The following is a 17,032-nucleotide window of genomic DNA, read 5'->3' as shown; positions in this document are numbered from 1 at the left end:
TATTTTTATGTAAAATCATTTACAAGAATAACAGAATAAAAACACTCAAGCTACCAAAGATGAGTTCGCTTCATCCTAGTGTCAATTTGCATTTCAGGAAAGCCTTCTCAATATGGTCTAGAAGGGAAATGCTTGTTAACAAACCTTGAAGAGCTTTGCTTGAAAAATCCAAGGCAAAATGTGGCTATGAATCTCTCTCCCTCTCTCCACCTCTATATTTATCTACATATGCATGCCACCTTTTCCCTTATAACCCTCTCCCTATCACAACTACCTCTCTAGACCTCTTGACTTTCTCAACACTTTTTTTTGTCTCCACCTATCATGTCATCCTTTCTACTTCTATCTACTTCCATGTCTCTCTAACCACTTTGTCTATTTCTATCTCTTGCTTCCCAACTCTCCCCCACCCCCCGCTCATCCACCCTACCTCTTCCTAGATGGCATGCCACTTACCAATTACAATTTTCTTTTTGGACTACCCAAAAATCCCCATCATCAAATTTTGTATCATCTTTACATGCATTAGAGCTCCTCATTTTTTGACTTGTAATCTTACAAGTTTGTAAGATTGAATGTCTCAATTCCTCCTTTGTTTTATAGGTAAGGAATGTTTCATATATGTTTCAACAAAAGCATTTTTCCAATACATCTTAGCTTGTTAGTTCTATACAAGTTTCTTTGTTGTGTAGAGACATTAGTTCTATTCAAGTTTTTTTATCCTCTATATATTGAGGCATGTTCTCAAGGGGATTAATATAGTCTTAGATGGCTTTCCCTTGGGTGAAAATTTGATAGAGATATTTGTTCTTTCTAGGGGTGTCACTCACTCTTGTGTACATGCATGATACTGTGAACAAGTGATTAAATGATACACACATCAATCTATAGTAGGATTTACATGTGTTATGAGTTTTTTTCCTTGAGAAAGCTTGAAATTTGAAAGATGTCTCTACCATGTACACATCCACATGCTCAAACCACTTGGGCTATAGCCTTGTTGGTTGAACTCACACACCCATGTACACATCCACATGCTCAAACGACTTGGATTGTAATACTATTGACGATGTGTTAAGAATTTTCATTTACACTCTTTAATAGTCGAATGCCCATGGAGTATCCTAATTTGACTATTTATTGTTGTGACCTACTATTGTTTATTATTAATACTTTTAGAACCGATGAAAATGATATGTTTCATCCATTCTCATACTATTTTTGTTTGTGATTAGACTCTATAGATGTGTAGAGATAGGCGATGGATACATTTGTGGTGCCAAACTAAGCATTCATTCAATTCTTAACTATTTTATGCATATCTATATTTTATAGCATGGTCGTGACGGTCTATTTTGGATGTACATCAATGGATTTGCTTTTATGGCATCATTAGTCATTATATTTATGAAGCATCGAGCAATGGACTATTATCTTTATTAGGTGCCTAGTACTTGTGGAAACTTTAACTAACTATCTATGATTTGATATGAAGGATTAGAACATTGACTTAATTAGTAAGTATGTTGCAAAAGTTTGCTTTCTATGTTTGCAAGGATTAGTTTTGGGCATCGGCTTTTTATATGCAAGAAATACATGCTTTGAGAAGAGCCCTCTCAATGTATGGAGGGAGATTGTACCTATGTGTGTCATGCTCTTGTTTTTGCTCTTTTTTGTACCTACTTTTGTATCAAGAGAGAGAAAGAGAGAGGTGAAAGAAAGATCAATTTTGAGCTTTCAACATTCACTACACTTGCAATTGACATCCATTCTATGTAATTTGGGGATCAAAAGGCTATGCTCTAAGCTTCTAATCACCTCACTCTTGTGTGAGGGTGAATACTTGGATGTAACTGAGTCTATACCATGATTTCTCATAAACCATTGCCAATGCAGATAGCATCGTCAAAAACCTTAGTAACCCATTTTTCATCCTCCCTCTCTTATCCTCATGTCTTGTGCCATCTATACCACATTTCATAAAGCTTGGTGATGATTTCATTTTAGCTTCTAAAAGCTTTAAGTTGAAGCTATCTAAGGATTTAAAACAAAAACATTATCTCAAGTCAATTATGCAAGGGATACTATGCATGTTGCAAGGCATGAAAACCTCGAATCAATCCATGATTTGATAAAGTCTATTGGGTGTGTATTATCCTAAATCATCAATGAGAAATTATTGCAAAATCAAAATCACTCCTCAAAGCTTTTTGAAATGTGGGGAATCATGATTATTTCATGCATAGCTAGTTCCGAGCTTGCCTTTTCATCTTTGGGTGAAAAGACTCATTTATATCACAATTATCAACAAATCCCTTCTCTTCTTTTATTACCATGGGAGACTCTACACCATCTTCTCCACAACAAGAAGGCTATGGTTCACCTCTTTTGCTACTATTGACCATGGAAGAACAACTAGATCTACTAGCTGTGTCATTGGGAGGAAGAGGAAAAATAATAGATTTGGCTTCAAGAACAACTCTCTTTTACCCAAAATTTTGCATGAAGATGACCAAAATCAAATTGCTATAACTCTTGATGCTCAAACTCAACAAAAGGATACCAAAATGAGTACATGTACCTTTGACTTTTGCACTTTTAATGGTAGTAAAGATGGTTGTTTTGTTCTTTCTCAGATTTGCTAGTTTGATTATGATTTCCATGATACAAGTATACTGAGTAAGAAAAGATTAAAAGTGTTGCATATCATTTAGTGGAGAAAGCTTATTTATGGTGGAACATCACTTGTAAGAGCATTGATTGGTCTCTTACTTGCAATGGATTTTGAATGAAGTTTGAATACCTTTGATGAAGCTCCAAGCTCAACAATAGTGGAATGTTCTTTTCCATCACAATTGAGAGATCCTTGATGCACTAAGCATTTCTCAAGTTCATTATTACAATTGAGAATGATGGAGGAAGTATATGAGTATACTTATCAGCGCGACCAATTTATCTCTCGGCCTTGATCTCAGATTAGAAGTAAACATGTTTTAGCCAACCAATTTAGTTGAAGTTATTTATTGAGCTCATGATGTTGAACAAAAGGAAAACAAGGATTGGATGCTACAACAATGAAAATCACATGTTTTTTTCTTAGGAGGTTTTCTAGTTATCTCATTTTTTCAATCTGTGTCCAAATCCTTAATCTAATTGTGGCAAAGAGTACAATCAAAAGCCTTGGCAAATGAATATGAATTCATCTAAATAAATTTCAATAGTAATGTAAAGTCTTCCAATCCATCTAAACCAAATGATTTTAAGAATTGGCCAATAACATTACTGAACTCTTCTTCTTGAGCTTCCACTATTGTTTGCTATAGATACAATCAACTAGGTCACACTACTAAGTCATTGCACCTCTAATAACAATTGGAGCAAGCATGTTGCTTAAGTCAATTTCTTAGGAGTATATGATTATGATGATGGTCTTGAGAATACGCTAGATTTCAATGAAGTCTCTAAGTACTACTATCCTTAATTAACTTTCGAAACAAGCCAATAAAACCCGAAAAAGATTTCACTTGCCTTATGCTCATCAGAATAGGACAATCTAGCACTGCTCAAACATTTTCATGATCGATGTAGAGCCCATCAATTGAGAGATGACATGTGCAAGAGATAAAAGCTCCATGTGAAAATTTTTGCACTTAGATAGTTTTGCAAATAATCACTTGTCTTAAGAGATGTAAGATGATATGAAAGTGGTTTGCATGCTCCTCCAATGAGAGAAGTAAATCTAGTGAAGAGTTTTATGTAGATTAGATGCCAATTTTGAGTGCTATTAATGCTCAAATCAAATTTAGTATTTCTCTCACCTCTCTCTTTCAATACAAAATAGACTAAAAAGGAGCCCCAAAAACAAGAGCACAAGATGCATGTAGCTTTTGCCCAAAAATAGCCCTTACAAAAATAGAAAGCAAGCTTTTGTAATGTACTTGCTAATCAAGCTAACGTGTTAACCTCCATATGAAATAATAAATTATCAATTGATTTTCCTAGTCTAGGTACCTAATAAAAGTAATAATTGATTACTAGGTGCCTCATGCATATAAATGACTAGTGATGCTATAAAAACAAATCTTTTCAATGCACCTCCAAAATGTATAATCATGAATGCATCATAAAATGTAAATATCTATAAATTAGTTTGAGAATCAACTACATGTTTAGCTCAACACCCCAATGTTGGTCATAACAATAAACAATCAAAGGATAGTCAATAGACACTCCACTATAAAAGACTATTAATAAGAACTCTTAAAAACACTGGCATTGGCTAATTGTATATTGCGTGGAAATCACTTGCTTATAGTACATTTGTTAAGAAACATGGATCTTGAACTCAGTTTAGCTATGGAGGCTTGAACTTGTAAGCAAGAGACATGAAGAAGACTGATGATTAGATTCAAACTTTTACTCAAGTGAATTAGGTTCCAAGATAGATTATCTTGGACTCATAACCACAATCTTGAGTGGATAGAGTTACAGATTCTAAGTACAAAGTACAATAGCATTCATTCAAAAAGGTGAACCAATGACATGCTTTTATAGCTTTCCAACTTCTCCACTGTCCTCACTGTGCATATGGGATTCAGGATAGCTCTTCTTGGAGCATACATCATTTGTCTATTTCTCAACACCCCCCCTCAAATGATGAGTCCCTACACTTGTTGGCTTTTACCCCCCTAACATGATAACATGGCCCGGAAGACTAGCTCATAGGCAGCCTAGTCAAGTTAAAGCTTGAGACTTTACATCTTTGGCAAGGGTTTTTACAAATCAAATCCACTAAGGGAACAAATTCCTTAAAATAGTTTGTCGTAGTTGTTGATGGTAGCGGAAGTATCTTTTTCTTCTTCTTCATTCATGAATTGATTTTGGTGGTGGTTATTCTGCATTTGCTGTGCTCTTTTCTTGTGGAAGCATTCACTAGCAATATGGCCAGTTTTACCACAATAATGACATGTCATACGATTCCTGTTGTCGATGTTGAATCCTTGACCTCTTCCTTTGGGTCCAGTAGCTCCTCTAGTGTATAAGAGGTTTTCCCTTGGGCTAGTTTCTTTAACATCTTTGCTTTTAAACTTGCTTTCTTCATCAAGCAGTGAGTGCTCAATATCTTTGAGTGAGAGACTCGGAACATTACTTAGAGTGGACACAAGGTTCTCATATGGATCCTTGTTTACACTTGCAAGCAGTACGGCTATTGCTTCATCTTCATCAATATTCTTTTTAAGAGATGCAAGCTGAGTTTTTAAACTCTTAAACTTATTAATGTGTATGGTCATAGAAGCACTGTCTTTGATATCCAGTTTATAAAACTGCATGAGAAGTTTTACCTTTGAATTCTTTGCTTAAGTACCAAACATTCTATCAAGTTCCTCCCAGGCGGTTCTAGCATTTCTAATGCTAGATATATGATGTAGCACATCATCACTTAATCCCCAGGCAATGATGCCTAGTGCCTTATTATTCATCTTCTTCCATTCTTTGGATTTGAACTGGTCTTCTTCAACGAACCCGTCTTCATCATCTTCCTTCTTGTTATCTGCATAATCTTCAAACAAGTCCCACAAGTCTTTCCGCATAAGATGGTACATGGTCTTCTCCTTCCAGGCATGGAAGCCTTCACCATTAAATTTTGCTATATGTTCTACTTCAGTCATCTTAGTAGGAGGTCTTACCACGAGAACTCTCGGGCAGTGTCTATCCCTTTACAAGAAGATTGAGATTTACAAGTGATTTGATAATTTTAAAACATTACATAACTTGAGAATGTTCTTCAAAATTGGAATCTAAAGATGAGTTACTCTTGAGTAACTAAAATATTCAAGTGCCAAGAAGCACTATTTGAGTATTAATAGATACTATATCTTTGAAGATCTTGATATTTTGTTCGATGTTGCTAGGTAATCTTTGAACTTCCCTGGATCCTTCTAGATCTGTAGTAGGCTTCAGAGATAATTTCAGAGTGATCAAGGTCACTATTGATGATGCCAATAAGAAAAGATAAGGTTGCCAAGCTTTCTAAGTTCTTGGCTATGGCTTCCACTGTTTAGGGTTTCAGATAGCCCTGGTTTTTTTGCTGTAGCAGGAGATTGGCGCAGCCATTCGAGCTGAAAATTGGATGGGGGATAGCCTATGGTATAGGCTTTAAATGCCCCATACAAGCAGGGCGAATCGCAACCTCCAGACATCGCGCAGGCTGTACGACTGCCACAGGGTGCAGCAAAGACAACGATGGCCGATTTCTGTAATGCTGGGCTCTGGCGCTGGACAATGTCGCGCTCTGATGTGATAGAGAGCTGCGCTGGGAGCAGAGGAAGAGCTTCTCAATAGACACCTTAAGATGAGATTGTCTATTTGATGAGATCTGAGAGCTCCACTGAGGATAGGTACAATCTGGCTATGGTGGCCAAGAAGAAGTGTGTGAAAATAGAGTAGGAGATGAACTCAACCAGTTGTCATGAGCTGGAGTTGAGCTATGATAAGCTGGAGAAGTTGGAGAAAGGGCTAAATTGAGCTCACCATAGCTCTGATACCATGTTAAGAAATATGGATCTTGAACTCAGTTTAGCTATGGAGGCTTGAACTTGTAAGCAAGAGATATGAAGAAGATTGATGATTAGATACAAACTTTTACTCAAGTGAATTAGGTTCCAAGATAGATTAGCTTGGACTCATAAACACAATCTTGAGTGGATAGAGTTACAGATTCTAAGTACAAAGTACAATAGCATTCATTCAAAAAGGTGAACCAAGTACATGCTTTTATAGCTTTCCAACTTCTCCACTGTCCTCACTGTGCATATGGGATTCAGGATAGCTCTTCTTGGAGCATACATCATTTGTCTATTTCTCAACAACATTGATGTAAACAAGAGTTAATGTCATATTTGAAAAGGATAAATATCTCTATCAACTTAATACCCAAGGGAGAATCATATAAGGTTGTAATCCCCTTGACAACACACCTTGATGCATAATCATGACCATCATCCCCCTAGCTATAAAAATAATGCCTTCCAAAAATATATCCTCAAGGTGAAAAAGAAATTGACATTTATTGTTGGTGATGTACTATATAGATAACAAGGTGAGATAGAAGCACAAAGCACAAGTTGTCATTCAATGAGATGACTCTATTTGATGATCCTTAAATATGATAAGACATCGATAGTGAGCATAACCTATACGAGTGGTCATGGCAATGGATATCTATAAAAGCTTTAAGTTTTAAGGTTTTTCTATCTTTGTCAATATGGATTACAAACGAAATGAACATTCAAAAAGGTCAAGGTAGACTAATATGAAAGATATTATGAATATTCCAATGAGACAAAATGTCAATTTTAAAGACATTATCATTGATTTTATTTAGAGATTCCAAAAGGTCTATAGAATCTAGGAGTAAGTTTAACATTCTGATTTTTTTCTACACTTTTTAGTTGATATTGTTTCAATTCTAAACCAAACAAAATTACCTTCTTCAAATTTCATATCCTTTATTTTTTAATTGGCTTGAGCAATGTAAGATTGTTGTGGTTTAGCAATTATTTCTTTTACTTGATTAAAAAATTACTAGAATGGTTCTTAGCTAAATCGTAATGTAGCTAGAATATTCTTAGATATATCAAATGTAGATGTAGACATTCTTCTACTATAGAGAATTTCAAATGGTTCCCTTTTAGTGGTGATGTGAGGTATATTATTATATGAAAATTGAACCAAACAAATGCAAGTGTCCCAATTGCCAAGATATGAGTGCATGTAATAGATCAAGAACCATACTATTTGTCATTTCAATTTGATTATTAGTTTTCAATGGATTTAAATGAAATATATTTTAGTACCACGATTTTCCAATAAAGTAACCCAAAAGCTAATGCAAAAATGAGAATAACCTTAGATACACTCTGATGCACAAAAATGTAGTACTGCCATGCATCTCATTAATAGATCCCCATGTACTTCCCTGGGTGGTAGAGTTGCAGAGGAGGTGTGGTCTCATAAGCCTGCCTTGTGTGCAATCTTGCGAGTCTTTGGATGTGAGGCTTTCTGACATATTTCCCAAGACAAGCACAATAAGTTGGATCCAAAGTCTATCAAATGCATTTTTCTTGGATATGGTGATGCAGGTGAGATGGGCGATTCTCCCATTACTTGTCTCTTTGAGTGTTGCATTACTTTCTTTTGGGTTGGCTCTATGGAATAAGTTTTATGTATATTTACTAATATAATTCCTCTAGAATGTTAGCTTTCTCCACTCCATTCCATCTTTTATGGTTGAATAATATGAATGAGCTTGATACCATGGTTTCTCCATCCTCTAAGTTGACCAAATTGATATCGCCTTTGGGATCCGTAAGCTCGAAAGGTTATTCATAGGCCATGATTTTATATTCCATGAGGAAAAGACACATATGAGACCATAGTAGGTGATTGAGGTGGGTAGGGTGATCTTTTAGGAGGAGTATTCTATTACAGTACAAATACCACATGCTACAATTGCTAATGATGTAATGGCCCAAGATCTACCTATTATGTAGGATCATGATATTGGATAGAGAGGTCAAGCCGTACAAGTGCCATAGCCAACTTTAAGATGCTCCATTAGAGCCTCACATATTCTTGATCATTTTGAGTCCTCTATGAATCATGTCATGGTGATAGATGACGGTGAGCCTCTCACTTATGAATGAGGCCATGCACAAAGTTGATAGTCACTCTTGGGAGAGAGCCATGTAGTCTGACTATGAATCACTATAGAAAAATCATGCATAGGATCACTAAAAGAGGCCACATACCGATGTTTAAAGTGACGTAAATATTCATTAAAAAATTTACTCCGGTTATTGCTAAAACCATTGGTATAGCTGTCTCTACAAATTCATTGCTATTTACATTGCTATCTATGTCTTTATTAGCATCACAAAGGTGATGCTAATAGCGATACAGAGAGCGACACAAATAGTGACGCTTTGTGATGTATATATCGAGACTGGGATAGCAATGTGTGTAGTAAATTAGTGATGGTTACAAAGAAAGCAGGGCAACTTGTTGCCCTGCCACCCATAGTACCATGTGCTAAATAACATTCTACAAAAGCAATTATATATTGAATACACAATCGTCATTAAGACAAGTGCAAAAACTACTTAAAACCACAAGATTGATAACTCATTAAAATAAGTACAAGACTAGTGATGACAACTCATAAAATTACATGGAACCATGGAGAGGAGAGTCTGAAACAAACATGAAAATCTATATGTCAATATTGTAAAGTGCGAGTTTATATGAATATATCTAATGAATGCTGCATGGAAGAGGCCTGCATGGATCACAGGACCAAAAAAGAAAATGATGTGCGCTCCATGAATCCAAGCGCATGCTATAGCTCCTCGCTACTTGAAAGCTCATCCTAACACAAAGGAGAATCGAAAGGACTCTGCAAAATAAACAACTAGACATTAGTCCACCATACATAATGCATCACAAAAAAACTAATGACTCTAAATAAGAAAGATGATTGACTTACTGGGCCACCATGCACATACAATATATTGATAAGTGCAGTGAGACCATGTCTCTCTGCATATTGAGTCTCCAAACATGTAGGATCACAATTTGTGTGATCGAGTGCTGCAAAGAAAACATAATAGCATTGTTATAAATAAGGTTGTTAGTATAAGTGATATTCCAAATAAGAAAGTGAGAAGAACCAAAAGAAAACTTACAAAGTCCTCCAAATAAGTCTTATGGTTATCACTTCCCAAATGATGCACAACCCCTGCCTCTAATTGTACCCTCGATGCCTCTTGTTTTGCTACCACCATCTTCCTAGGGAGTCTATGGCATCCTACCTGAGTCTCTGTCAATCCTCTATATCCAACCACTCGGGATTTGAGGTGCCACTCTTGATTTCCTTGTGTGCATCTGATCATCTATGTGACATGTATGCACACATACACTCCATCATCCACCTAGTGGAATACCTCTCTACTGCCATAGGTACCAGAAACTCCTGATGTAAAGACACCACTACATAGTCCTTGCTCCCCTCCAATATATTCTTCCAATGGTCTAGAATGTTATGCCTAAATACTTTTTGGCACAATTCTCTCATGCAAGATATCACCCTCCTCCACTCATTATTCATGATTACAGTACCTGTTTTGTCATCTATGAGATATCTGTACCCTATTGAGGTATGTTTAAGGTGCAACATCTCCTACCTATGACCATGATCCTAGGAATAACTAGGAGACCCCTGTACATATGGCATACCTACGAGGGTAGTATATCTCGGAATAGCACCCATAGGGGTGCCACCTACGAATGGCTAAGAAAAACCTGGAGTCACGAGAGTAGATGTCTCTATACGTGTGACAAATTCTGGAGATGACAAGTGCCCACTAGATCGACGAGACTAATGGAGACACTACATCGGTGCCTCCACAACACCCACCTGAGCCACCCTCTCTAGAATTGATATGAGGAGCAAGGAGTAGCAATCCTCTGTGGAACCGACCATGGGCTCACAACATCTACATCTCTGCAATATCTTCCAAAGCCACTTCCTCCATTTGGGGCCAAGCTAAAGCGTCGACCCCACCTACTTGGAGATCAAATCATCAAAGCCTACTGAAGTAGACCTTACAAAATGGCCTGACAATGTCCATGATGACAACTCTTGGTCTGCCATACCTCTAAAGCAGGCCATCTGATCTAGAGATGTGCATGTGAAGATATCCTCCTGTAGCTCTTCATTGGTCATCCCTCAACTCATCCTGCTCTTTGTATATCATCAAAGGTAATCTGCATAGATAGAAAACAATGTTAGCATAATCAATATAGGGGGATTAGGTAAAGCATGGCAATATAACCCTACAAAAAAGGATGCTAATTAAAATGCATATACTAAAGTACCCTTTTGAGAAAATTATCAACAAATTGAGCAAGCAGACTCAAATACGACCCGACCTATAACTCCATGTCAAAGCTCTTGGTACAGCTTAACATACACTGGAAGATCTGTACATAAGTCACTAAGAAAGAGGAGTCCACTTCAATCTCAAAAAAATATTAGCCTCTTGTCTTTTCATCTATATTACCCGCACTTGTCTCCTTTTTGCACGCTCCAAGCCCTCTTCGCCCTCCACCCTCTGCAATATTGGCCCATCTACTTCCATACTCTCCTTATCCATGCTAGGACATTGCTTTCATCACACATGCGCACTTCGAGATGTTGATGGGACAACATACCACCATCGAGGTTGTCATTAGGGATTTGGATAGAAGATTACCTATTCAATATTACATATCAGAGTTAATCAACATTTGTGACTATTTTGTATCATGGAAAAATTAATAAAAAAGGTTGTGCACCTGTTCACAATGACCCGTAGCAAGACAAACGTGTCACGTAGATCTGTCTATCTTTTCTCGGAATCTACCTCTAGAAATCCAAATGGACCTCACCAAAAGGTGCCCCAGCTCCTTCCAATACCACTTTAAACTACTTTACATCAAATATGATCCTGGAGAAGCTATGGTAATCCACTGAGATAACACTTTACAAGTTGTCAAAATACTCTATCTCATTTATACTACAGTATTCGGATCCATGGCCCATAGTCAGCTCTCTTCCTTGAACTTTACCATGACACCACAATCTATTGTGGGGAGCACTCAACTCGAAAATGTCGCCCATATGACCATGTCACATTGTAGATTTTGTATTGTGTAAAGTAAAATAGTTAGATTAGTTGTTGCACATAAAGTCTAGATATGATAGCAAAGAAAGCATGCAGTCACCTTTGGACTATATCCCCTCGAGAATTTCCACTCCTCAATAGAGACCTCTACCCCTTTGCGCAAAGCTAGAACAATCAAAGGTCCATACAACCACTGCATAGACATGAACCATGGCATCTCCTCCATGCCCTCGTCAGTATATCAAACAAGTTGATTGCGTATACTATGTCGAAATTCTGATCACACTCTCTCCCACTTTCCTCTGGCGTGCTTGTACCTAGCAAGCCCCTTCTCCATGGATGCATGATGCAACATACAAAAATGATTTGCTTTCTCCTCCATGGCACCATCCATCCTTTTTTTTATCCCATTTCCAACCACCACATCTCTGGTCAATCTATCGTTGTCCTTCACCATCCATAGCATAGTATTTTCTGAATCCACCATCAATAGCCACTTTGAAATATATACTAATGCCTCTAACACTATCCAACCTTTGGCCATGCTACCTTGTGGCTGAGCTCATTATCACACAAAGCCCTTCAAGGTTTTCATGAAGTGCTCTAAGAAGAACATCCATCATGTTATGGATAGGTCCCACAATCTCCACTTCATCCATAGTGATATACCAAGAGTGAGTTTGTATCGTGAGCATGCTTGTGGGTAGGTACTTCTCAAAGGGAGAGATCGTCTTCACCGCTCCCCACCTTACGGATTCAATAGAGGATTTCTTCATCTCCTTTTGTGAGATCAATTGTACTAAATTCAACAACTTATAAATCATCGAGCATAGTTCTAGAGTGAGGCACCCCGCAATCACAATCAATAGTACGAACTATAAAAAATTTGAAGCATCATGAACATCAAATAGACACTAAATAGTGCAATACTAAGGTTACTTGCTATCAAGGTCAGGACAAATCTAGCATATCTGATGCCAATCATGGGATTTCAGCCTTGATAGTTGGCCATCTTTAGAAAAATCAGACCTGAGGAAATGCATCATACTTGTTGGTCGGGGTGCTGATAGATCTGATAATTTACTTCACCATGCTCTCTTCTTTAATGCATAAGTCCCAAGGGGCATAAGGTAGTTGTAAGTAACTAATCAAAGCTTGATTACTGTGGCCAAAGTGCCTCCATCATGTCTACCTCCTTCAAATCCATTCGTGCGTTCTTGAATTTGTAACGCCCAAGAATGAGCAAGCTAAGGATCATATGACCTTTCTTTATAGAAAGCCGTGGTGGGATATTATAGTTTACAAGGCCTATAGACCACACACTTTAAGAAGTTGAGTAGAGATTGAATGGATTCACACCATCCATAGAAAGCCGTGGTGGGATATTATAGTTTACAAGGACTATAGACCACACACTTTAAGAAGTTGAGTAGAGATTGAATGGATTCACACCATCCATAGCAAGAACAAGCTGAAGATTCCTTGGCTCTTGTACAAAGCTTGGAAAGGTGGAGTCAATGTAGCTCCATGCGCATGAATCTGCTAATATTTATTGGACTCCATCTATGGATCTATTCTACACATGCCATGTTGTCAAGCTCACCATGCTTGATGTATGAAACATGTGATGTATACATGATATAAGTGGAAAAGTTTGAGAACCTTTTGATGGACTGTTTGCCCTTACAAGTCTTGTTGATACTTGTGAGCACCACACTTCAAACATGTCTCCATAATCCTATAGTCTCCTCAAAACAACACACAATTGTTGGCATATGCATGGATACTGTTGTGGCCTATGCCAAGCTTTCGTAACGCCAATTTTGCATTATCACGTGATTGAGGCGTCATGTTTCCAGGTGGTAATGTGTGATATTTTAGTAACCTGAAAAAAAAATGCACTTCTCAAGAGCACAAAAAGCATTTTTTATAATGGAGTCAAAATCAATGGAGCATAGAATGTACTTAAACAACTCAGTCACAATTACATCGCTCCACTTGTACTTTGCTTGTGCACTTAGGAGCACTATCAACATATTTAAGTGAGATACTTTGCACCCATCATATAATGGTATAGAAGATTTCTGTCTCAGTGGATCAAATGACTTGACATCCATGGGCAGTAATGCATTGATCATTGCTTCTATCTCAGGCTCCAAGATTGGAGGAAGGTCCCAAAGGTCCACTGTCTCCTTTGATATCAAGGGTGTAGTCTGGACCTTCCCTCCAATGGGTGTATCAGCTCAGGCACTCCATCTATCGCATGCCTATGAACTCTTCTAATGGGCCATAATAGGTACATTCCTTGGGATGGAGCTTCACCTCTCTGTAGACATTTCCAAGACATGTATAATATTATTGTATGTGATATTCAATTACTTTGCGAATGTAAAGCATGATTGATACACACTTTTCTTACCGTTCGCTCAAACTCTAAGATTGCTTGGTTAATGATCTCTGATTAAAACTTGCCGAAGCACCGCACATGGTCTATAGACAAGTAACACTTTTATTTAATTGGTAGCTTGCACTAGGTGTAAGGACACAGGACATGCTGATTAAGATACACCTCATGATCCTAGATGTCATGATTATCATCATTGTCCATTTGGTCCATGTTACAACAAACAATATATTTATGTTTCCCTAAGTGATTATCTTCTTCTATTTTAGTCTCTACTTGTCTTTCTCACTCTCTATTCTTATAATTCCCTCCATTACTTTTCTTTCCCCCTTTTTATTTCTCTTCCCACCTCTCTTTCTCTCTCCCTTTATCTTTTTGTGTTTGCCTCCCTTCATCTCTCTTTGTATCTCTCCCCCTCTCTCTCTCATTGTTTCTCTCTCTCCCCCATCTCTCTACTTTTCTCCATTCCTTTTCTCTCCCTTTCTCTTTATCTTTATCTATTTTTATCTATCACCCTTGCTATTTCTCTCCCCACCCCTATTTCTCTCTCTCTTCCCCTTTCTTTGTTTGCATCCCTCCATCTCTCTTTATCCATTCATTTTCTCTCCCCCTCTCTCTATCTTTATCTATTCCCCTCTATGTTTCTCTCTCCATCCCTCTTTCTCTCTCTCTCTTTCCCTTTCTGTTTGTCTTCCTTCATCTTTCTTTGTTTCTCTCTCCCCTCTCTCTCTCATTGTTTCTCTCTCTCCCCCTATCTTTGTACTTCTCTCTCTTCATTTTCTCTCCTCCTCTCATTATCTTTATCCATATTCAGCTATCCCCCTCTCTATTTATCTCCCCACCTCTCTTTCTCTCTCTCTATTTCCCTCCCTTTGTTTGCCCCCCTTTATCTCCCATTTTTTGTTTCTCTCCATCTCTCTCTTCCTTTCCCTTCTTTCTTCTTTCTATTTTTCTCTCTCCTTCCCTCCCCACTCTCACTAACGCATCTTATTATAATCAAAATCAAAGATAGAAAATAAAAAACTTTTAAAACAAGTATATTGAAAGACCCTCTCTCCCTACCTCTCTTTGTCTCTCTCTTCCCCTCCTCTCTTTATTTTTCTCTCTTTCCCTTCTCTCTCATTCTCATTGTTTCTCTATTTCTCTCTCTCTCACTCTCTATTTTTCTATCTATCTCTTTTTTCTCTCTCTTTCTGTCTCTTTTTCGCCCTCTCTCTCTCTTTTTCACTCTCCTTTGTACCTCCTTCTCTCTTTCTCTCCCCCCTCTCTTTCTTTCTCTCTTTCTCTTTCTTTGTTTCCTCTCTCTTTTTTTCTCTCCCCCCTCTCCCTCGTTGTTTTTCTCTCATCCTCCTCTCCCTCCTTTCATATTCCTCTTTCACTTTGTTTCCTTTCTCCCATTTCTCTCCCTCTTTCTCTCTTCCTCCCCTTTCCTTCTTCTCCCTCCCTCCCTCCCTCCCTCCCTCCCTCTCTTTCAATGCATTTTGTTACAAAGAAAAAAACACAAAGACAATGTAAGAAGAGGCAATGTATCTACCTCAAAGGCCTGAAGATGAATTCTTTTGTGTCTCCTCTTCATGGCTTCCCTCCTTTCTCTCTTGCACACTTCTCCCTCTTCTTCGCATACGGTGGTGGTAGCAGCGATGACTCTCTCTCTCTCTCTCTCTCTCTCTCTCTCTCTCTCTCTCTCTCTCTCTCTCTCTCTCTCTCTCTCTCTCTCTCTATCAAGGTGGTGAGCTCTCACTCTCTCTTGTCACAAATGTTTTTGGAAAATGCCATGCTCAGGTTTTTGTCACTTTTTTTCTTAGAGAGGTGTCACTATTTTCCTTGCTATCAACATTAATCTTGGCATCACAAATAGAATTTGCGATGCTAATAGCAACACTTACAGCCATGCCGTTATTTTACATCACAAATCGCCATCCCTCTATTACCCCATTCCCTTATAGTGGATTTGGTATGCATTGCCATACAAGTGGGTGTACAAGTTGAAGAGAGTACCCCTAGTCATTACAAGCTAGCATGTAAGGCTAGATTGGTTGCTAAGGGTTTAAAGCAAGAGAAGAGAGTTAATTTTGATTGGATATTATCTATTGTGGTCAAGATGGCTACCTTGTATTTGATATTGTCCTTGGTTGCATAGATGGATGTGGACTTGTACTAGATGGATGGGAAAACGAATTTTCTTCACGGAGACTTACACAAGGACATTTATATGTAGTAGCCTAAGGAGTTTGAGAAAAAGGGCAAGGAACACCTAGTGTGCAAGTTGAGAAAGAGTCTTAATGGACTTAAGTAGGCACCTAGGCAATGGTATCATAAGTTTGATACCTTTATATATTCATAGGGTCACTCTATAGTGATATGGGAAGCTTAGACTCATAAACACAATCTTGTGGACTGACAATGATAGTAACTAATAGAGAAAAGCATTATGATATTTCGTTAAAAAGGAGAGCAAGTACAATGCTTTATAGGAATAGACTAGGCTATACTTTCCACCACTGTGCATATGGGATTCTGTATTGTGAGCCCACACTACTCCATAAAAAGAGGCTAAGCCAGGTGTGATTGCCAATATCTCAACAAGAAGAAGCAAGGATTCAAGCAAGCAAGCAACGGGTAAGAAGCTCTCCCATTCTTCGACTCTATCTCTTGGATAGTACTTGTGGAGGCACTAGAAGTAGGGTAGAGTAATAATCTTAGATTCTTGTGAGATTTGGTGTACAAACAAAGCAGTGTATATTTAGTAGATAAGCCCTTTACGGCTTCCTTGTAGATTTTTGGGTCATCTAAGGCCATTTGAGACCCTGTTTTAAATATCTGCAAGGTTGTGGACTGAAAGTGAGTGCACAAGTTACATATGTCAAATCTGTAAGTTCTGAGGTGTTTGACATGAAGCAAACAT

Source organism: Lygodium microphyllum, chromosome 8 (genome assembly GCF_053477565.2).
Source record: "Lygodium microphyllum isolate KBCC chromosome 8, Lygodium_microphyllum_v1.1.10, whole genome shotgun sequence".
Taxonomy (NCBI): Eukaryota; Viridiplantae; Streptophyta; class Polypodiopsida; order Schizaeales; family Lygodiaceae; genus Lygodium; species Lygodium microphyllum.
Note: the sequence above shows the minus strand (reverse complement) of the source record.